We start from the raw sequence: 23,356 nt of genomic DNA, 5'->3' as shown, positions 1-23,356 counted from the left end.
GTGATGCTTGTTAAACAAAGCTGCGTGTGGGGCCGCCACGTATAGCTGTAGTTTCTGCTGTAACATCGGTTATTTCCGTTATTGCTGTAGTAGCATCGGTTATTGCTCAGGTTATGAATGACCCAATCTATCTATGGCAACCACCCCTACTTTTAGTAGATGGAGATGCGCACCTAGAAAAGACGGATGAAAGAGAACCTGCCCTTCTGACTTCTTCTCTTGTCTGTCCTTTACGCAAAGCGATCTATGGTCTCAACAAGCCCCGATAGCGTCGGTTTTTGAAGTTCAGCACAGTGGTTATGTTATCCAGGCAGGGTTTTCTCGGAGTGATCATGATTCGGCCATGTTCGTATCAGTTTATCCCCGAGGACGTGCTATTCTGTTGTTGTATGTTGATGATATCAAACTGACTGGTGATTACTCCGTTACCATATCGCTGATCAAGTGTCGCCTTCATCAATTATTTGCTATGAAGGCGCTGACGCGCCCTAAGCCTTTTCTTCGCTTGGAGGTCGCACATTCTCCTCGTGGATATTTGGTATCTCGGATCAAATAACGTCATGACTTGATCACTCGAGCTCAACTCAATGATGAGAAGACTGTTGACACTCCCTTGGAGCTTTACGTTAAACTCCGTCCGACTGATGGCTCACCATTATCTGATCCGACGCAGTACAGACAGTATGTTGGCAGTTTGGTTTATCTGACGATCTCTTGCCCAGATGGCTTTTCCTAAGAAAGTCAGCCTTTCATGGTTGCCCCCCCGGTCAGTTCACTTTGCAGCAGTTCATCGGATTCTTAGATATATTCGAGGTACCTTTTCTCGAGCCGTCCTTTTTTCCGTCATCGTCTTCTTTAGAGTTGCATACAACTACTGATGCCGATTGGGCCTTCAGATAGGTGCTCAACTACAGGCTTATCTATTTTATGGGGAGACGAGACACTATCTTGGATGAGATAAAAGCAATAGACAGTTGCTCCTTCCACTGCCGAAGCGGAGTACCGTGCCATGGCACACTACTAGATAGATTGTATGGCTCCATTGGTGACTTTCTGGTCGCGGGTTTCATTTGAAAAACCCCAACGCCATTCATCTTGCGTCAAATCTGGTCTTTCATGCAAGAGTTTCATTTTTGGCCGCTACTACGTTCGTCGAAAACTTCTTGATGGCACCATCATGTCATTACCTTATTTTTCCCTTGACTTCGGCTATGACCAATGCCCCACCTAGCTGAATAGGCGTAACAAAGCTACCTGAAAAAGGCAAGGTGCACGTTAGATTGAAATCGACAAATTGCGTTTTGTCAGATGGATTCCTTAGAAAGATTCCCGGATAAAGTTCAGTATAATATTTAGTTATAATCTAAATAAAGGCGCATACGTGGGTGGGCAGGGGGGCCCACTGCTTCTTCATTCAGGGGGGCTAGCCTCATGACTTCCCACTGGGCGAGGGGTGCACCTAACCCACCTACTCACTCATCAATTACGGTGTTCAGCTGACTTGCACAGAAAGACCCCTATTGTTTAGTAATTTGGCGCCCCATCTTTTGATTGACTGTTGTCAACTAATCTTTTCAATGTTCAATTCTACTCTATGTTAGAACATTTCTGTGAATGCTATTTTCGATCTAAGTGGTCCTATTCTCTGTCCCGTGCTAGGAAGCATTACTCCTCTTTTCATTCCAAATTCTTAATAAGACCAATACGATTGATTGGTCTGTGTGTCTCTTATTTACTTTTTTGTATCCCCCTGTTCCTCGGATACAATTCGATCCTTCTACGGCCAAATCTCAATTTGTGGAAAGCCTTCGATGGCTTCCTTATGAAAACATCCATTTGTATATGGGTATAGACGGTCTTTCATTATTCTTCGTGATATTGACCACATTTCTGATCCCTATTTGCATTTCAGTGGGTTGGTCTGGTATGAGAAGTTTTGGGAAAGAGTATATTACAGCATTTCTAATTCGTGAATTTCTAATGATCGCCGTGTCCTGCATGCTGGATCCTCTACTATTCTATGTTCTTTCCGAAAGCGTGCCAATCCCTATGTTGTGCGGAGCTGAGCATCTTCTATTCGCTGGGATCAAGCTTTTCCTCTGCAGGGGCCTTGTGCAGTAAACCCCCTACGGGCGGTCCCCCGTCGTCGTAAAGTAGTAAAGGTCCCCGCGAAGCTTTCGGAAGAGGTAGTCTTGTGCGTAAGCATAGCATTTCTGGTCGAACCACCGAACCACACATCTTTTTTTGGTGGGAGGGTACTCCGAGTAGTGGGTACCTCGTAGGACCTCGACCCGCCTACTCAGGTCTTGTATGGATATGCAGGAAGGGGTGCTCCTAGGTGTGTGTAGGGGGTGTGTTTGTTCGCGAGAATGAATTCCTCGTCAAGTCAAGGGGGGGTGTGGACACACTTGCGCGAATTCGGGTAACGGCTACAAGGGATAAAAATAAAGGAAACTGTACCCGACCAGGGATGGACGTAAACTCGTAAGCTACCGAGGGTAGGGATAATCGTCCAGGTCTTATTTTTAAAAAAAAGCCGCCCCGCCACTGCAGGCAGGTTAGTTCCTCTGTCGTTGCCGGAGAGTTCTTGGCGAAGAGACCTTAGGATAAGTTGCTAAAACAAACGGAGGGGAGGATCGACCCGTTCAGTAGAATTCCGAAGAAAGACTGTTGGCAGCAGGTGGAGACATTTCTTTGGCCCCCTTCCAAATAAATGCGGGCAGGGTAGAGCTCGGCAGGGTTCGAGAATAGGGTAGGGTTTTTGACGGTCGGGTTCCCTTACCACTAGTCCGGCTAGCCTTCTTTCGGGCAGGAAGCAGGCCTAAACGACGGGCGGGCATCTCCCGCTACGCAAGCAGCATTGTTCGCCACCACCCGAGAAGCAAAAGATTCGAGAGTCAAGGCGGAAAAGACAAGCATAGTGGTCTAATGACAAGGGCCACGACGGAAGCTTGGGACTGGAAGCCGTATGATGCGGAAGTCTTCACGTTACGGTTCCCTGAGAAGAGTGCTACCCACTGGACTTCGACCACTACCATCCGGTCAATTCCGCTTGGGGACCCCTGACTCTACCATCATTATAGGGGTTATGGGTTCGAGACAAAGAAAGATCAAGGCAGCATATCAGTTTTTCCTATATACTTTACTGGGATCCGTTTTATGCTATTAGCTATTTCTGTTGATTCTTCTCCAAACATAGAACCACCGATTTACAAAATTATTAACCAACTGAATTTAGTGAGCGGCGCCAAATCCTTCTATGGATTGCTTTTTTTGCCTCTTTTGCCGTCAAAGTGCCTATGGTACCAGTTCATATTTGGTTACCGAAGCCCATGTAGAGGCACCTACGGCTGGATCCGTCATCTTGCTGGAATTCTTTTAAATTGGGAACCTACGGGTTTTTAAGATTTTCAATACCCATGTTTCCCGAGCGACACTTTGTTTCACTCCTTTCATTTATACTCTAAGCGCGATTGCTATAATTATATACTTCCTTGACCACTTTAAGACAGATTCGATCTTAAGAAGATCATTGCCTACTCCTCAGTAGCCCATATGAATTTGGTGACTATTGCTATGTTTAGTCGGGCGGCGGCCGTTAGGTCACCTATTTTGAGTTATGGACACACAAGCAAGGCCAAAACATGTGTGCCGGGCGTGCGACCCATCAACCTACTAGCAATAGGGGAGAAAACTTAGCATGTCGCAACAAAAGCGTCGATTCGAGGCGTCAGCAAAACACCGCCGTCTGTTCCTAAAACAAAACCCCTTAGCGCCCCGGGACGGGAAGTGGGGACGGCCCTACGCAGACAGCAGCAGCACCGGCTCTACGAAGTTCCAATTCGAATCTTTCGGTTGGCTTTCCCGTTGAATAAGAATTGTTGGGCGCGGCGAAGAGCGAGCGCTTTCTAGCTGTTTCGCTTGCTTTCTTTCTTATTGTGGCGGCTATTATGGCGTGGCTGAATGAACGAAAAGCGAGATGAATTTCCAAATCGATTTATAGATGGCCTGATCTGTTCTGATAGATCGAAAGGTTTTCTATCAATAATAAGGGTGACCTCTTCTATCTATTGATGATACAAGATATCTATCTATTCTGATCCATCAGAAAGAAATCGATATGTAATCTGAATTTTTCTACATCGTATGTAGAGGCGCCCAAGCGTTTGGCCAGCTCAGTTCTATATCCATCGGTCCATGCACTTCTCATCTCATGAGGGAAAAAGCAAATGTAGTTTAGTTTGTTCTGTTGTTGTTCGCCGCCTCGACACATTCCCCGGCATCGTCCCACACAGAAAGAAAGAGCGTGAGCCCCGGCCCGACCTGTAAGTCCGCTAACGTAAAGCGAGGAGTTGAGCCTGAACTGGCGAACCGAAGTCACTTTCGTAACCATACTTCCTACAGCTAACACGTGTCCAGTCCAGCGGGAACGCGAAGCGCAAACGAACGTGAGCTGCTATATACCGAATCCCCCGCTGGCCATCGGGGACCTAGTGGTAAGGCCATGATCCGCAGGGGAAGGGATCACTCATTCTTCTATTTGGGACAGGTGCACGAACGACAACTCCAAACGTCAGACATCCGCCCGCCTATACCTAACGTTTAGGTGGCACCAGCGAGATCCAGCTAAGGTAAGGAACTTCGTGTCGCGGCTGCTCCACTCCGCTGCGGTCTTTTGAACTGAACTTCGTTGCCTTCCCGCGCGCGAAACGAATGGGCGGTGTCGTGGGTCAGTTTTGGGGCGGGGGGGGGCAGAGAGAGACCAGAAGAATGATTCATTTGGATCGACGAGCCATTTCGCGAATCAATAGAATGTCTCTCTATCCATATCTATTCTATCTTTATATGACGGGCCATAAAAAAAGAAGTATTTTTTTATGGCATGCGGGATGATCGCGCCTAGTAGCCACATATCAGCTGCGCTCAATATGCGGGATTTCCGTTGGATCAGATCTTTCGCTTTGACGAATTTGGACCTAGCGAAAAGGACTCTAAGCCTTCGCGCAAACAAGCAAAGTAGAAGCAAGACGAGGAAGCGGAGCTGTTCGTAGAAGCAGTAGCTTCCCCCGACAATATACAATACACAGTAGTGACCATGAATAAAAAAGCCCCTTGTTTAACGAGTTCGCTGCTTTTCCCAGGCCGGAGAAGGGCAACTACTTATTGATTGATCGCCTTTCTTTGATATGTGTTCAATTTAGTACAATACAAACTAAAACTAGATCAAAGCGGAAGGGCCACTCACTATAAAGCTATAACTAGAAAAGCCCTAGCCAATAGTTTAGTAGTTCGGCCAAACCCCCATGCTCACGACATGTTCTTGATATTGATTGAGTTGGAGGGAGTCAGAGACTACCACGGAATCCTTCCATAGTCACCCCGGTGACCTTCGTCACCAAAGCGTCACGACAGTTTCCAAGACCCCTCATATAATCTCCAGTGGGGATCAGTCGGAGCACGTAGGAATGCCAACCACTACATAAGCCACTGGCGGAGAAAGCTCGAAGAGCTTCCCTTCATTCGCTTCACGGGAGTCGCACACAGCACATAGCTGGAAGTCAGAGGGCCCGTACTACCTGCCTAACCCTTCGCTCCGAGGGACCATAGAACGGAAAGCGACCTTCTAAACAACTCAGCAGAAGGGAAGGGGCCTTGTGATTTGCATGACCCCTGCGGATTTGACCCTACCTACACCCGGAGCCAATCCCCTAGCGGTCCTGCCACCACGCCGCAGAACAGGAGCTCGTGTGGAACCTTGGATTTCTGGCGTAACAGCGGTGGAAGGTATCAAAATATTACGGCCGCATAACATAGTATATACGCTAAGGTCGGCCAAAATATGGACACCCGAAGGGCCCGGCGCGCACAATCCTATCCTATCCGAGCCCGTCATTGCATGCACTTCGGACAGCCGTCCGTAGCATCATAAGGAGCACCTCCCTTTCGAGGTACCCAAATGGAACGGTCTTTATTTGTGTTGTTGGTTGGTCTTTCTCAACGTGGTCTATAGCACGAAAAACCATTCTTTACAAGATAGGGCCGTTCACATGAAAGAAAATACAAAATCCATTCTTCATGGTCGGGCGCATTTCTCCAAATCCTCCAGGATCACAAGTGGAACGCTAAGCAAGGGTGGGGAGGCTGCGAGCTCCGCGTCGAACAGAAAGAAGCAAGCAGGGGGTGTTGCCGTAGCGCGCCGGAGAGCAAGCGTAGGCAACCAAACTAAATAAGGCTACAAAAGTAGCTAGCTAGCGTTTTTAAGCTGGCTGCCTTTTCTAGCGCGCGTACTCTTCTGTGGAGTCGCACGGAACGAGCCTTGTCTTCCCTCCAACGACTAGCTCCCTTTTCTTGTTCCGGTCACCCTTCTCTTGCCGTGGAAGGACTTTTGCCTGTGGTGTGGTCCAACCCGTGGGCGGAGTCGCCCTCATCCCCCCATTGCTCAGTGCTCCCTGCAGCTTCGCTGGGCTTTACCCGCGTGGGCGCGGGCTTCTATAAGAGAATGAAAAGCTCTCTTTTTACAATAAAACGCGAACCGCGCGAGCCCACCCTTTTTCGTTTTCTGCCGCCATTGGGTGGCCGCAGGGGAAACACAGCCCGGCCGCCTCTCGGGAAAGGGGGGGTGGGCCTACCTATCCCGAGGGAGCAGCTGAGAGGTTCCATATGCCGAGCTGAAGGGCAGAACTTCAGTGCGTGATCGTAGTATGTCACCTCGTCTCGTCCTCGCAGCATCGAAGAGTACCTATGCACTATGTTCCGGTTCACTGATAAGGAAGATAGAGTTGGGGTGGGGGTCTACGATGTGATACTATAGTATGCCCCGGGGAGAAAGATGCGCAACTCAAAACGGAAGCAGGAAGCGTGTTGTCAAATAGGTCGGAGGTTACCAGATCTTTGAGACTACCATCGATTCGATAGTGCAGAACAACCAGAAACAGAAGTGGAGTTAGAAAGCCGTATGATAGGTGGTAACTTTCTTGTACGGTTCGGGGGGTAAGCGGCGTACTCTGGGGGAATATTAGGCTCTATCGAACATACAGGGAATTGGAGGTAGCATTTTACTTATGTTAAGTCATGGACTGGTTTCTTCAGCCCTTTTTCTATGTGTTGGTGTTCTATATGACCGACATAAGACTCGACTTGTTAGATATTATGGAGGTTTAGTGAGCACCATGCCGAATTTCTCTACCATTTTCTTCTTTTTCACTTTAGCCAATATGAGTTTACCCGGCACTAGCAGCTTTATCGGGGAATTTCTAATCTTAGTAGGAGCTTTCCAAAGAAATAGCTTAGTAGCCACATTAGTTTGGATGATTTTAGGCGCGGCGTATTCCCTTTGGCTATATAATCGTGTGGTTTCTGGAAATTTAAAACCCGATTTCCTCTATAAATTCTCCGATCTAAATGGCAGAGAAGTTTCCATATTTCTACCTTTTCTTGTTGGAGGGGCGACCGTCCGTTGAACTACCAAAAAAGGGTAAACCAATGTGATCATGACATTGTAGGTGCTTGCGATGGGACGGATGCGACTTCCCTCATAAGTAATGGGTGGCATAGCCCGTAGCAGAAGTCCCCTTTTTATCCATTTCTTTATTACCCCAGAGGGGCCCACCCTGGTGGGACCGAGAGAAAGAAAGGACGGGGGGGGCGACCATGCATGGCACTTCTCGACCGTGTCTCCGAGGGACAGTTGAACGAGCGACTCATGAATGCTGCCGGGTCGGACGAGCCAATAACTCGAACGTGTTCGGTCAGTTTTTTGAGCAAGAATCACAGCGTTACCTTACCTTCACCATGATACGGACTCCAAGTTCTTATGGCAGAGCACGAGGAGTTTCCTTCAATATGATGATGAGAATGGAAACCAGAAGCACGACTGGGTCTTCGTAGTCCGAGATCATACTTATATATCAGTCATAGTAACGTAAGCATGAGACTTTTTGGTAGTACCGGTGAACCAGATGACCGCGGCGAGGGAATCTGGGACAGAGGACTCGTAATATCTCTATAGATCTGGCAAAAGTGAAAGACCCCTAACGTCAGGGGCTGACCACTGAGCTCACTCAGGCCCCGCTGGGCGGGCCAGAGTGGGTGCGAGCTGGAATTGCCATAGCTTATGGTTAGAGCAATAGGAAAGGGCCCAGCAGAGAGAACAGTCAGGATAACGAGCGCGGAGCCCACTTGGCAGGCGGCAGGAGCAGCGGGCAAGTGCTTGCTTGGTAGGCCAACAGCCCTGTGAACCGGGCGGGGCACTCGACGAAAGGGGGGCACGCTAGCAAGTACGCAAAATTGGCCCTGCGGAGCTTTCAAAAAGAAAAGCAAGGACAACTACGGGAGGTCGAACCACGGACCGGAGGTAGTAGAACGTGATCCGCACCGGTCAATATTGGATCAAACAATAGGGGACCGTAGCACTGACCTTTTTTTCAAGACAATAGGTATTGTCCCAACCGAGACAAGGGACACTCTCAAGCGGATCCTCCATGCGCTGGGCATACCATAGTTCTTCCGTGCGTCTTTATCGTGGCGGAAACAGAACAAGAGGGAAAGACCCGGCCGACTCGCCCAGGGCTCGAGGGTGAGCCATACTGAGAGTGAGTCGAATTCTGTTTACGTTCTCGGTTTGGGTTCGGGCCCCTCTCGATCTTTTGCGTATAAGGGAAGGGGGAAGGAGTCTAAATCTATGGACATTAATGAACCACCATTGATGGACGTTGCACATGACACGAGAAATTCGACTCGACGGTCCTGGTGCTAATAGAAGTCGCTTACTCTCCGTCTAGCGAAGGTGCCAGATCCTTAAAGTAAAGTATCTATCAGCCTAGTGTACCAACCACGTGGTACGACGGGCACTCAAAGACCTGGCGAATGAGGGCCCACCCCACCCAAGAGCGCTTATGTCATATGGGAACTCTCGGCTGGAAACAATCCTTATGGTTTTTATATCCGGTTAGAATAATAAGAAAGAATCAAAGTCCAGGTTGGTTGGTGAGCCTAGTGATAGGAGACTATCTAGCTTGGTTCGGAGAGCACTTGTTGGGTTTCAGATTCGTTTTTTGCTAAATGTTACAGCCTAAATGCTGAACTATTAACCCTACTTGTTCGGATGGGTGTTCACCCCAATAGTGTTCCGGACTGCATGCATACATCCGTAAGTAACTTAGTGCAACATGGCAAATTTCATTGAGAGGAATCAGCAAAGAAAAGAAATCTTCTCCGGGTGATCAAGTTCCTTTTTCGGTCTGGGCCACGTCTTTGCTTTCTTCAGAGGCCCATTTTCCTGGGCATCAGTGAGTGGAATACTTAACAGTGATTACATTCTTATGTAGATTCCATTGCTCGAATGGGACTTGTTTGTTGGCACCGACCTCGATAAGAAGCAAAGGGAGTGGTGCCGAAGCGAACGGAGCTGCAGAGCCGTTTGTTTACCAATCCGCCAACTTAAGCTAGGAAAAGTGTAAGAGACCGTGCATCTTCATGTAAATAAAGGTAAATAATCTCAGAAACAGTCAAGAAACCGGGAATTTTTTATTCCATTTCTTAGCCAGGGCAAGCCCTACCGACCTACGACCGGAGAAGATGTTGTGTTGTTCGTATCACTTGCTAGAGATAGAGAAGCTAGAACAGGAACTGCCCGGGAGGGTTCAAAGAATGAGGTCTTCACCTTTGAGCTGGATCTCATCTCATTCTAGCACATACTACGAGCTATTGACTTAAAGAATACAACAAATGGTTGTGGGGTTATCTTTGTACCCTGTGACTACAAACACAAGGTCCGAATCAAGCGAAACGGCTGAGGCGCAAGCCCTTTTCTCGCCACTACTCTGTGTACCCAAAGTCAGCAACCTTTTTGGCAAGCTCGCTAGCAAGTTCATTGCTTCAATGACATGAATTCAATCAAGTGGACAAATCCTATCCTGGAAAATATGGGCAATTAGCTGGAAACTCAATAGTCTTACGCGGAAAGCACTCAACCGGCCTTCCTCTTCTGAATTATATGAATGACAGAAATCAGTCCTCACTTGTATTAACTTCATGAGTGAAGAGATAGACAAGGTGGTGAAAAGCATGAAACCAAATACTGCTCCAGGTCCAGATGGCTTCTCTGTTAGCTTTTTAGAGCTTTTTGGCCCCAGTTGAGAGATATACTAATATAAATGCTTCAGGAGCTGTATCATGGAAGGTTGAACTTGTCGAGACTAAACTATGGTGTCATTTCTCTACTGTCAAAGATTAAGGATGCTAATAGTATCCTACAGTATAGACCCATATGTGTTCTAAATGTTATGTTTAAAGCTATTACCAAAGCTCTGACACTTAGATTTACTCCTCTGGCTCGACAAGTAATCATCTCTCTTCAGACTGGATTTATTCCTGGGAGGTACATTTTGGATGGATGTGTAATTCTTCATGAAGTTTTGCATGAGTTGAAAACCTCTCACTTTGAAGGAATTTTGCTTCAGCTGGCTCCTGGTAGCATATTCAGTTGGGAAGAGTTGGCCCGAGTGTTTGTTAGAACATTTGAAGGCACTTGCAAGCTTCCTACAGGGCTGACAGTGTTGCAGCATTGTGTTCAGAAGCTGAATGAGACTTTGAGAGATTACATCCAGAGGTGGACCACTTTGCATCACACAGTGGAAAACGTGTCACCACACCAAGCAGTTTGCGCCTTCAAGGAGGGTGTTCAGTACCAAGAGCTAAACCTGAAATTCGGTCGGATAGGACATATGACTCTGACCTGAATGATGGAAATAGCCACTCCGTATGCTAACGGTGAGGAAGAAGACCGACTCCGCAACGGTAAGAGCAAACCAGTCGCCCAAGACGCTGGAGGAGGAAATTCTAATCGGAAACAGAAGCGCAAGGCCGAACCCGCTGCTCCTGGTGAAGCCGTAGTAGTGAATCAGGGAAAATTCAAGGGAAAACCTAAAGGACCATGGGTCCCCAAAAAGGTGAAGGATTCGGTAGGAAATGATGTGTTAGATTTGCCGTGTCTTATACACACCAAGGTGGATGAAGAGCGAAACCTAATTTATCCCAAGCATACCACTCGACAGTGTTGACTCCTTATATAGCAAGTCTGAGAGGGCCAGCCCAAGGAGAAAGAGAAAGAGTCTGATAAGGACCAATACAAAGAGGAAGATGATGGTTTCCCCAACATCAATGCCACTTTGGTGATTTTTGCTCAGGTTGAGAGAAAAAGTCGATTGAAAGTCATTAACAGAGAAGTGAACATGGTTGCTCCGGCAACGCCAACATATTTGAAGTGGTCTAAGACTCCCATTACATTCGACCAATCTGACCATCCGGCACGTGTTGCTACCCCAGGGTGGCAAGCGTTGGTGGTCGACCCGATCATTGGGGGCACTCGATTGACCAAGGTCCTGATGGATGGTGGCAGTGGCTTGAACATTTTGTATGCTGAGACTCTTCGAGAGATGGGCATCCCGATGTCTAAGCTCAGTGAAAGTAATATGCGCTTCCACGGTGTCATCCCTCGGAAAAAAGCTGATTCACTCGGCCAGATCACTCTTGACGTGGTGTTCGGTGATTCAAAGAATTATCGCAAGTAAAAGTTGACATTTGAAGTTGTGGATTTTCATAGTGCTTATCATGCTATTCTGGACAGGCCTGCGTATGCTCACTTCATGGCTCGACCATGCTACGTATACCTCAAGCTGAAGATGCCTGGTCCTAAAGGTGTGATTACGACCACTGATAATTGGCAGAGAGCGGAGGAATGTTTCTAGAAGGGCTCAAAGATTGCCGATGAACAGATGGTAGCAGTGGAAATGCAAGAGTACCAGAAGAACGCAGATCCGAGTGATTTGCTACGTGCCAAGAAGCCTGCTTCAGAATCTTCATTTCACTCGTCTGGTGAAACAAAGCAAGTTTATGTTCACCCTACCGATCCTAGTGCTGCTCCGAATCATATCTAAACAATGCTTGACAGTAAATAGAAAGAATCTCTCATCCAGTGCCTGCATGAGAACTGGGACATCTTTGCATGGAAGCCTTCTGACATGCCAGGTGTACCCAGGGGACTGGCTGAGCACCGTTTGCGAGTCAACCCGAAAGCAAAACCTATCAAAGAGCAGCTCCGTCGTCCGTTGTAGAGAACAGGAAAGCAATTGGTGAGGGAGGTGGCTCGGCTTCTGGAAGCTGAGTTCATCCTGGAGATATACCACTCCGAGTGGCTCGCCAATGTTGTCATGGTCCCCAAGAAGGACGATTCACTTCACATGTGCATCGACTTCAAGCATATCAATCGGGCCTGCCCGAAAGATCATTTCCCTCTGCCCCGCATCGATCAAATTATTGACTCGACTACGGGATGCGAGCGTTTGTCCTTTCTGTACGCTTATTCCGGGTACCATCAGATCCGACTGTATGGTCCTAATGAAATAAAAACAGCTTTTATCACCCCATTCGGGTGCTTTTGCTATGTTAGCATGCCCTATGGTTTCAAGAATGCTAGTGCCACATTCATGCGCATGATTCAGAAGTGCCTGCTCACTCAAATCAGTCAGAATGTGGAAGCATACATGGATGATATCATGGTCAAGTCACGTAAAGGTTCCGACCTACTGCCTGACCTCACTGAAACCTTTGCCAATCTGAGAAGGTATGATATCAAGCTTAATGCATCAAAGTGCACATTCGGAGTCCCAGGAGGAAAGTTACTCTATTTTCACGTTTCCGAACGAGGGATCGATGCAAACCCAGAAAAAGTTGGTGCAATTCTCCAAATGAAATGCCCTGTGCATGGGCATGATGTCCAGAAGCTTACTAGTTGCCTGGCCGTATTGAGCTGATTCATTTCTCGTCTTGGTGAGAACACATTGCCTATTTACCGACTGATGAAGAAGTCTGACAAGTTCTAGTGGACTCCTGAAGCTGAAGCAGTGTTTGCAGAGCTCAAAACCCTGCTTTCCACCTAGCCGGTGCTTGCTGCTCCAATCAGCAAAGAGCCTTACTGCTTTATATCGCAGCCACTGGAGAAGTTGTCAATACGGTGCTCATAGTCGAGCGGGAAGAAGAAGGCAAAGCCTTGAAAGTTCAGCGCCGAGTGTATTATATTTCTGAAGTCTTAACTCCGTCCAAGAAGAGATATCCTCATTATCAGAAGTTAGTTTGTGGAATTTATCTGACGACAAAGAAAGTTGCACATTATTTCTTAGATCACTCGGTTTCAGTTGTCTGTGATGCTCCATTATAAGAAATTCTGAACAACAGAGATGCAACTGGTCGAGTGGCAAAATGGGCGATTGAACTCCTTCCGTTAGATATCAAGTTTGAGGCAAAGAAAGCAATCAAGTCCCAAGCAATAGCAGATTTCCTCGTCGAGTGGAGTGAGCAGCAGCAACCGACTCAGGTTCACTCAGAACATTGGACTATGTTCTTTGACGGGTCCAAGATGTTGAATGGTTCTGGTGCTGGTGTGGTCCCACTATCCCCGTGAGGTGACAAGCACAGTTACGTTCTCCAGATCCACTTTGATTCCTCCAACAATGAGACTGAATATGAGGAACTTTTGTGCGGGTTGCGTCTGGCCATTTCACTCGGCGTTTGTCGCCTAATGGTTTACGGTGACTCGGATTTGGTAGTCAATCAAGTGATGAATGAATGGGATATCAGGAGACCAGCTATGACTGGCTATTGCAATGAAGTGAGGAAGTTGGAAAAGAAGTTTGAGGTGTTAGAGCTCCACCACATACCCCGAGTCAAGAATCAACCAGCTGATGATCTGGCAAAGATAGGCTCCTAGCGCGAGTCTATTCTCAGCAATGTGCATTTCAAACATCTCCACACTCCGTCAGTTCAAGAGGATCCTTTCTCAGAAGAGCCCCCACAACTGAAAAGTTCCACCGACTCGACTGAAGTTGAAATTCCAGCCGTGTTCGACCTAATCATGGAGGTTTTGGTCATTACCCCTGATAGGACGGTGCCATATGTTGCATACATACTCAGAAAAGAGCTCCCAGAGGATGAGGATGAGGCCCGTTAGATCGTCCGTTGATCCAAAGCCTTCACCATGTTTGGTGGATGACTGTACAAAGAGAGTGTGATCAGAGTTGCTCAACGATGCATTACACAAGAAGAAGGTCGAATGATTCTCAATGTATCCACTTGGGGACTTGTGGTCACCATGCGTCCTCTCGGACAATTGTGGCCAAAGCATACCGAGCAGGTTTGTACTGGCCACGTGCAAATGAAATGGCAAAGGAATTAGTCGACAAGTGTGAGGGCTGCCAGTTATACTCAAACATGTCCCAGAAGCCCGCTTCAGCCTTGAAGACCATTCCACTCGTCTGGCCATTTGCTGTTTGGGGATTGGATATGGTTGTACCCCTGAGGACCGGCAGAAGTGGTTTCACTCATTTGCTTATAGCAGTCGAAAAGTTCACTAAATGGATCAAAGCCAAGCCTATCAAGAGTCTCGATTCAAGCACCACTAGCATATTCATCAGAGAGCTGACGTTCAGATATGGATTCCCTCACAGTATTATCACGGAGAATGGATCCAACTTTGATTCTGATGAGTTCAGGGCATTCTGTGCATCCCAAGGAACTTGGGTCGACTACGCGTCTGTCACACATCTACAATGGAATCGACAGGCAGAGAGAGCAAATGGTTTGATCCTCCAAGGGCTGAAACCCCGGTTGATGCGTGACCTCAAGCATGCAGCATGCGCTTGGGTAGATGAGTTCCGTCCTTTGGGGGTTGAAAACAACGCCAAATCGGTCGACTGGTCAGACTCCCTTCTTCATGGTTTATGGGGCTGAAGCCGTGCTGCCAAGCGATTTGCTTCACAACGCGCCCTGAGTGGAACTTTTCTATGAAGCTGAAGCAGAGCAAGCTCGGCAAGATGCTGTTGACCTCCTGGAAGAAGAGAGAGAGATGGCATTGATCCGGTCGACCATTTATCAGCAAGACCTCCGTCGATTCCATGCCATAAACGTGAGAGGTCGAGCATTTCAGGAAGGAGACCTGGTGCTCCGAGTGGATCAGCAACGGCCTTACAAGATTGCTCCTTCTTGGGAAGGTCCCTTCATCATCACCAAGGTGCTCCACAATAGAGCTTATCACCTTTATAATGTGGAACACAAGAAAGACGAGCCACGCGCTCGGAACGCGGATCTGCCCCAAAATTTTAACACTTAAGCACTCGGGTCGGCGAGTTGTAATAAGAATCGTTCATTTTGCTTATCAAAGACAAGATTTTTGTGGTGCTTTAATGACTGTTATCCTGTCAAGTTGCGTGTTCAAATCCCCTAGTGGGTGGCTTAGCCGCGAACCTGATTCGCCTAAGTTTCAAAAATCCTACCGAGTGGAGAGCAATCTTCCCACTCTGGGGCTTAGTTGTAGTCCCGTACTCGCCTAAGTTTCTAAAATCCTACCGAGTGGAGAGCAATCCTCCCACTCGGGGGCTTAGCTGCAGTCACGTACTCGCCTAAGTTTCTAAAATCCTACCGAGTGGAGATTAATCCTCCCACTCGGGGGCTTAGCTGCAGTCACGTACTCACCTAAGTTTCGAAAATCCTACCGAGTGGAGAGAAAACCTCCCACTCGGAGGCATAGCTGCAGTCACATACTCGCCTAAGTTATTAAAATCCTACCAAGTGGAGAGCAATCCTCCCACTCGGAGGCTTAGCTGTAGTCATGTACTTGCCTAAGTTTCTAAAATCCTACTGAGTGGAGAGTAATCCGCCCACTCAGAGGCTAAGCTGCAGTCTCGTACTCACCTTAGTCAAAAAACATCCCGATTCGCAACGATGACAAGGCGCAGGTCATGCACAACACCTAGTGCTCTTGTCCATGACCCACTCAATGGAGCTGCGCCACAAGTACAAGCTCCGCTCCATCCCGATCAGCAAGGACGACGTGGTGCAGGTCATGCACAGCACCTAGTGCTCTTGTCCGTGACCCACTGGACGGAGCTACGCCACAAGTACAACGTCCGCTCCATCCCGATCCGCAAGGACGACGAGGTGCAAGTCATGCACAACACCTAGTACTCTTGTCCGTGACCCACTCGACGGAGGTGTGCCACAAGTACAACGTCCGCTCCATCCCGATCCTCAAGGACGATGATGTGACGCCCCAAGACCGGAGTTTTAGATGCCTTCCAAGGTTTCCGAGATTCATTGTGTGATTTGTTTTTTGCTTGTTGCATTCATCATTGCATCATGTGCATTGCTTCTTATCATCATGTCTTTAATCTTTCCAACTCAACTAAATAAACCGTATGGATCTTTGATCCGTCCGATATTTAGGGAGATATTATAAAATATTCCATTTTTGGAATTCACCATAACACACTTGCAAAATCCCAATGCCTTTGTTATCACAACTCTTGACCTCTAACTTTGCCATATATCCTTTCATCATTTTCCGGAGCTCCACCTAAATTCTCAACATTTTTGGGCACTTCGAAAAAACTTGTCCTAGTTCAAACCTTTTGAATTAAATTCAATGGAATTTGGATTCAATCTTTCAATCATGACCTTTTCTATTTTCTTGGATCATACACATTTTTATGAGTCCGGGAAATTATCCGCGTGTTCAACTTCTTCCCCTAACCCCCCTCTTTCTCTTTCTCCTCTTTATTTTTTTCTTTTAAAAGAATCAAGAAGAGAAGAGAGAGGGAGAAGGGAGCCCATCAGCCAGCCCACCACCAAAGTGGCCCAACAGCGCGCAGCCCAGCGGCCACCCGCGGCCTCCTAAGGCCTAGTCGCTCCGGCCCATCTCTAACCCTAGCCTCATCCCAAACCTTCCCGTGCCTCCTCCTTGCGCCGCCACCAGAGAGTCCGCTTGAACCCCCATCTTCTCGATCCCCTCGCTCTCTCCCTCACCTTCTCTCTCGCGCCGCCAGAGCCTTTGGCATGATCCCCATCTCTCTCCCTCACCTCGCTCGCGAATAGGGCTGCAGCTCCCAGCGCCACCGAGCCCTCACGCTTGTGAACGTCAGCCGCGCGCCCCTGCCTTTCCTCGCCCCTTTGGCGCGCCACCACATCGGCATGACTCCTTCCGTCGCGCGAAGGTCGCCCGCTCGTCCGTCGTTCGTGCTTCTCTGGAGGAGAGGACCAGCGCCATCCCCACGACGCCCCTGCGCGCCAAGTCCCTCAACTGGAGCGCCGCACCTACGCCCCTGCTTCCTCCTCGTCACCGGCGAGCGTCGCGCCGTCTTCTTCTCCTCCTGCCGCATCTCGCTGCTGCCTTGCCGTCGCCGGAGCTGCTCCGTCCACCGACCATGCCCTGACGTCGCTACCTCCCGCACAACGCTGCCTCAGTTCGCCCTCTTGGCCTCTTCCTCGCGCGGCCCCGCTGTCGGTTGCATGGATGCCAAGACCCGCAACTCTCTGTACTGTACAGCAAGACCAAGTCCCGCACAGACCTGAGCGTCCCTGGGATTCTCCAAGTTCGACTACCGATGATCACCTCTAGATTTGCCAAGTACACTGCCGGCAAGACCTTGGATGCCTGAACGAGTGCGGAGCGAAACGCCAAGTACCACTATCCATCTTCGAGGATTTCACCAAGTACCGCACCGGACGCCAAGTACAACGATGATCAGCGAAGATCCTAGTTGCGTCAAGTTCCTCTTCGACCAACGTACAACTATCGGTGCATTCCTCATGTCCGACTACAACGTGAACGACTACCGTCGACCCTCGAAAACCCCGTGGACGTCAAGGTCCTCCTTGTGACCCCGAACATCTACGGAACATGTACCACTACTTTCACCACATCGTTGTGTGCATCTACTGTCACCGTGAACAACTACTTCCAGTACCATCGTCGCGAGAACACCTTCTTCCCTCTATGAACTTGATCCATTCCGACAATGTACGCTTCAAAGGTATAGCCCTGAGACGATAACCCATGGATGAATGCATGTGTGTTGTATGAGATGCATGTTTAGATGTTGTATTCGCCTGTGAACATTAGTTGTTCCTCCTCGTTGCCATGCTGTCCACCTGTGGGAACCCGATAGCTGGGATCACCCCACCATCTTTTGTACGCTCCCGTCACATTTCCTTTTGCACCGGTATCTCCATAAGCTACTGGAACCGATATGTTGCCGTGGCATCATTTTCGGATTCGTTGTCGTGGACCTCTTTTCCTTCTGCCAGGGCGACAATGCTTCATATCATGTTCATGTCAACCTTTTCATAAAATTGCTTAAACCTTTCATATGTCATCCGCTTCATGATAATAACTTTCAAAATGGTTTAAATTGTTGTTTGCATTAATTTGCTAAATGCATATGGGGGTTTACCGGATTTGTGTTTGTTATATCCGGCCCCATTTAAATTGTTTAGATAGTATAGTTCTGGTATGCTTCACCTCTTGCCATGTTATCCAACAGTTAATATTGTTGAGTACCTAACCGGGAGTGAACTAAATGATTGATGTGGTGTTCCGTCAATATGCAACACGTTGCATATTGGGCTCCACTTAACTTGTAGTTTTGTTTGTGCACTTTGCCATGCCATGCATATTTAAACCGGACTTGCATCATAATTGATTGTGCATCATGCCGTGTTTATGTGATGGTTGTTTACTATGTTGCTTGCTTCTTTCCGGGTTGCTTCTCTCGCTAGCTTCGGTTGCGTTCCGGAGTTGTGAGGATCCGTTCGACTCCGTCCGTTTGTCTTCTTCATGGACTTGTTCTTCTTCCTTGCGGTATTTCAGGCAAGATGACCATACCCTCGAAATCACTTCTATCTTTGCTTGCTAGTTGCTGGCTCTATTGTTATGCCGCGATACCTACCACTTGCTATATCATGCCTCCCATTTGCCATGTCAGTCTCTAACCCACCTTTCCTAGCAAACAGTTGTTTGGCTATGTTACAGCTTTTTGCTAAGCCCCTCTTATAGCGTTGCTAGTTGCAGGTGAGGATGAAGTTTGTTCCATGTTGGAACATGGATATTGTTGGGATATCATTACTATGTCAAATTTACTTTAATGCATCTATATACTTGGTAAAGGGTGGAAGGCTCGGCCTTATGCCTAGTGTTTTGTTCCACTCTCGCCGCCCTAGTTTCCGTCATACCAGTGTTATGTTCCTTGATTTTGCGTTCCTTACGCGGTTGGGTGTTATGGGAACCCCTTGACAGTTCGCCTCGAATAAAACTCCTCCAGCAAGGCCCAACCTTGGTTTTAACATTTGCCACCTAAGCCTTATTCCCTTGGGTTCTGCAGACTCAAGGGTCATCTTTATTTTAAACCCCCGGGTGAGTGCTTCTCTAAGTGTTGGTACAACCTGAGCGATGTCCGGCGCCCCCTGGGCAACCAGGTTCTATCCAACCCGACGTCTGGCTCATCCGGTGTGCCCTGAGAACGAGATATGTGCAGCTCCAATCGGGATTTGTCAGCACGTTCGGGCGGCTTTGCTGGTCTTGTTTTACCATTGTCGAAATGTCTTGTAACCGTGATTCCGAGTCTGATTGGGGCTTCATGGGAGAAGGAATATCCTTCATTGACAGTGAGAGCTTGTGATGGGCTAAGTTGGGATACCCCTGCAGGGTTTTGAACTTTCGAAATCCGTGCGCGCGGTTATGGGCATATGGGAATTTGTTAATATCCGGTTGTAGAGAAGTTGACACTTAACTTAATTAAAATGCATCAACCGCGTGCGTTGCCGTGATGGTCTCTTCTCGGCGGAGTCCGGAAAGTGAACACGGTTCTTGTGTTATGCTTGAATGTAAGTAGTTTCAGGATCACTTCTTGATCACTTCTAGTTCATGACCATTGCATTGCTTCTCTTCTCGCTCTTATTTGCGTAAGTTAGCCACCATATATGCTTATTGCTTGCTGCAGCTCCACCTCACTACCTTTTTCCTACCCATAAGCTTAAATAGTCTTGATCTCGCAGGTGTGAGATTGTTGAGTCCTCGTGGCTCACAGATACTTCCAAACAGTTGCAGGTGCCGATGATGCCAGTGCAGGTGACGCAACATAGTTCAAGTGGGAGCTCGATGAAGATCTTGATTCTTTATGTTATTTCGTTTCCTATTAATCAGTAGTGGAGCCCAGTTGGGATGATCGCGGATCTAGCATTTGGGGTTGTCTTTCTTTATTTTGGTTCCGTAGTCGGACCTTGACTGTATTCTGGATGATGTATGATATATTTATGTATTGTGTGAAGTGGCGATTGTAAGCCAACTCTTTATCCCTTTCTTATTTCAGTACATGGGATGTGTAAAGATTACCCCTCTTGCGACATTCCTACCATGCGGTTATGCCTCTAAGTCGTGCCCCGACACGTGGGAGATATAGACGCATCGTGGGTGTTACAAGTTGGTAATTAGAGCCTTCCCCGACTTAGGAGCCCCCTGCTTGACCCAATCGCTGACGTTGTTGAGTCTAGAAGAAAATGTTTTGAGTCTTAGGATTATATATATCGGAGAGTAGGATTCTTTTTACTCCTCAGTCCCTTCGTCGCTCTGGTGAGGCATCCTGACATAGAGTTTTGACTCTTCTCTCCTAAAATTTCATGTTTTTTTAGGATCACGTGGGTACCTTGTAATCGTTTCGATGGTTTTGTGACGAGAACTTTGTTCTTGGTGCCTCCTGACATTTAGGGGTTGTGGCAGTCTCTCGGGGAGTTGAGCTCCGAGGTGTTGTCGTCACAATTTTATCGTTGCAGTTCTGAAATACCTGAGTTCGCCGACATCGAAAATCTCTTTTATGCAGTTGTTGGTGAGATAACCTCGACACCACCCAGTACTGGGGTGGGAGTTCGGGACTATTACCATAACTCGTATAATGGATGCTTTTCGAAGGTTGAGGTAAATGATTTCCGAAGGTTTCTTGGTTATGTGTTGAAGGATGGATACAGCTGGATGTAGGATTTGCTAGTTTTGGGTGAGATATTATGCTTCCCCTGTATCCCCAACACCTGATTGCATAACCAGAAAGTTTCGGGAGTTTATAAGTGGTAATTCAAGTAGCTCCTAGGTTATCTTTCCGACAGATGCATGATATGAGATTGGGGTTCGACGTCTAGTGGTCCGTCTATCCACGGTTGGTTTTACAGTGGTCTCATTGTGTCTTAAAGAGTCCTTGGCTATGTTGACTCGGGGACGCTTCGTATGTCATGTGCACTGCCTTTTACATGATGGTACTGTACGATCGAGCCCGTGTGGGCCCCACCATGAAAACTTCAGACAAAATCTCTATCATATATTTGTTTCCGGCTTATTTTGCAAGCCAATCCTTGTTTTGTTTTTGTTGTGGTATTCGAGTTGCTTCGAAGTCAAGTGTTGAATCCATACCTTTCCTAAGTGGTGTTCTCATATTTCTATGTGAATACCAATCCTTCAGGATAATCGAGATCGTCATGTCAACCCTTTTCAACCGGTGTGTTTCTCTTCAAGTGGATCCGATCATTTTCAACATCGGCAAGATCAATATCAGTTTTCTCAACGGTGTTCGTTTCATCCATCCCAAGTTGTCTTTGTTTTTCCACCCTCCCACCATTGTTTCTACAAGGACTCGGATTTCTTAATCAAGTATTTTATCTTATGGATGTGAAGTCTCTCCATTCTTTTCCGTCAATGTTCGTATCCAGTGATTCTCATGAAGATTCTAACGGAGCTTCAAGTTCATCATTCTTCATTCTTTTTCTTCTCTGGTGGTTTCAATTCAAGCTTTGTCGATCATATCATTTCCTCGGTTCAAATGCTTTCTCATGCTGGTGCACCTCTTAATCATTCCCCGCTTGCTATTCAATTGTTCCGGAGTGCTGAAAATATCTCAGAAGATTCAAGTTTCCATTCTCTAGTCGCTCAAGTTATTTTGAGGATATTATCTCATTCAAACCAATTAATTCAACCGGCGCAATCTATCTTTTAAATCGTTCAACGGTGTATCTTTTGAGTGGGCCCTAACCCACAGGTCTTTTCCCAGGATCTTACCTGACTCTTCCATTCTGCCAGTGTAACTCTGAAAGTCTTTTCCAAGTTTGACGTAAGAATGAATTATCATCAGTCAAATGTCTTTCACCATGATCTTTCAAATTCTTTTCATTGTTGATTCAACCTTTATATTCTTCGTCATCCCAGAGTATCTCAACAATTCTTGATGGTGTTTCTCGTCATCATTCTTGGTATTTGAAGACCAAAGAAGAGTTTCCTCCAAATCATATCCGTTCTCTTGAAGATTCATGGTTCTAACTTGCTACTATCCTCTCATAATTGTTTTTGATTGTGAGAATTATTTTCACCTATCCGGAGCAATTCAAGATTCTTTTCAGTTTGATTCTCCGAATGCCATCATTTCGGGTTTATTTATCCTCAGCTTTCAACTATTGTTCTCCAAATCTTATCGGTGCATCGCTCGAGTATTCTCTAATCAGCTCGTGATCTATTCATTCTCATGTATCTAAATTCCCTCAAGTATCATTTTTTGGTTTCCAATTCTTCCCGGTGTATTGTGCATGTGCTTCGTTCATTTTCAATTCTTATGGTGGTTCATTCAAGATTTCTTTTTCTTCGTTATCATATCAATTTATTCGTTGTTTCAATCCTACTAGTGGATCGTTGAAGACCTTCTAAAGTTTGCGCTATATCTATCTTAATCCTTTCTACGAGAATAAGTGGTATGCAATCAATTGCTTGTCATCAATTTAATTGGTGAAGGATACGCATAACGTAATTCTTATTATTGTTTCATCCAAGTGATCTAATTTCTTATTTCCGGAGTGGTTCATCATATCACATTCTCGGTTCGAGATGCTTTATCTTTTCTTCCGGAGTTCCAAGTTTCCACTTTATCTCGTCGCAAAGCTTCATCCAATCATTGCAAGGCCTCAATCTTATTCTTTCATCCTTCACTTCTTTTCGATCATTCTTTCATTACCGGAGTTCTTCATGGAGGTTCTACATGATGGTTCACCAAGGATTTAATTCCTTCTTGAAGTTCTCATGAAGATTCTTTTCAGAGGAACTCAAGTATTTTTCATCTTGCATTCCGAAGTGCAATTCTTTCTATCTTATCTTTTCAGGTGGTGTCATGTCATTCTTGACAATTTCCCTTCGTGTTTCATGATTCGCAAGTTGTTAAGAATCAGATAATTAAACCCACCAATCTCTTCATTGGAGTTATCTTGGGTTATATTTCACCTAAAGATTTCCCTAAGGATTGTTGCTATTTATGGTGCTTATAAATGACCCAAGTTCTTCATTTATCCTCCTGGTGAAATAAGTTTCTCGTCGCCTTGTGCATATCAATCCAATCTATTTTTTTCATTAGTGGAAGAATTTCACCTCATAGTTTTGAGAAGTTTTCCATAAGCCCACTACAAGCTTACTCTTTCTGTTGTTGGTTTTTCCAACAACTCCGTTCGA

General features: G+C 46.8%; 1 pseudogene; it reads left to right on the top strand.

Moving 5' to 3' along the window:
- Positions 1-1,423: 1,423 nt before the first annotated feature.
- Positions 1,424-9,349, top strand: LOC125551322 (annotated as a pseudogene).
- Positions 9,350-23,356: the final 14,007 nt, after the last annotated feature.

The sequence above is a fragment of the Triticum urartu genome, chromosome 4, assembly GCF_003073215.2.
Source record: "Triticum urartu cultivar G1812 chromosome 4, Tu2.1, whole genome shotgun sequence".
NCBI lineage: Eukaryota > Viridiplantae > Streptophyta > Magnoliopsida > Poales > Poaceae > Triticum > Triticum urartu.
This window is presented reverse-complemented; position numbering and strand designations above follow the sequence as displayed.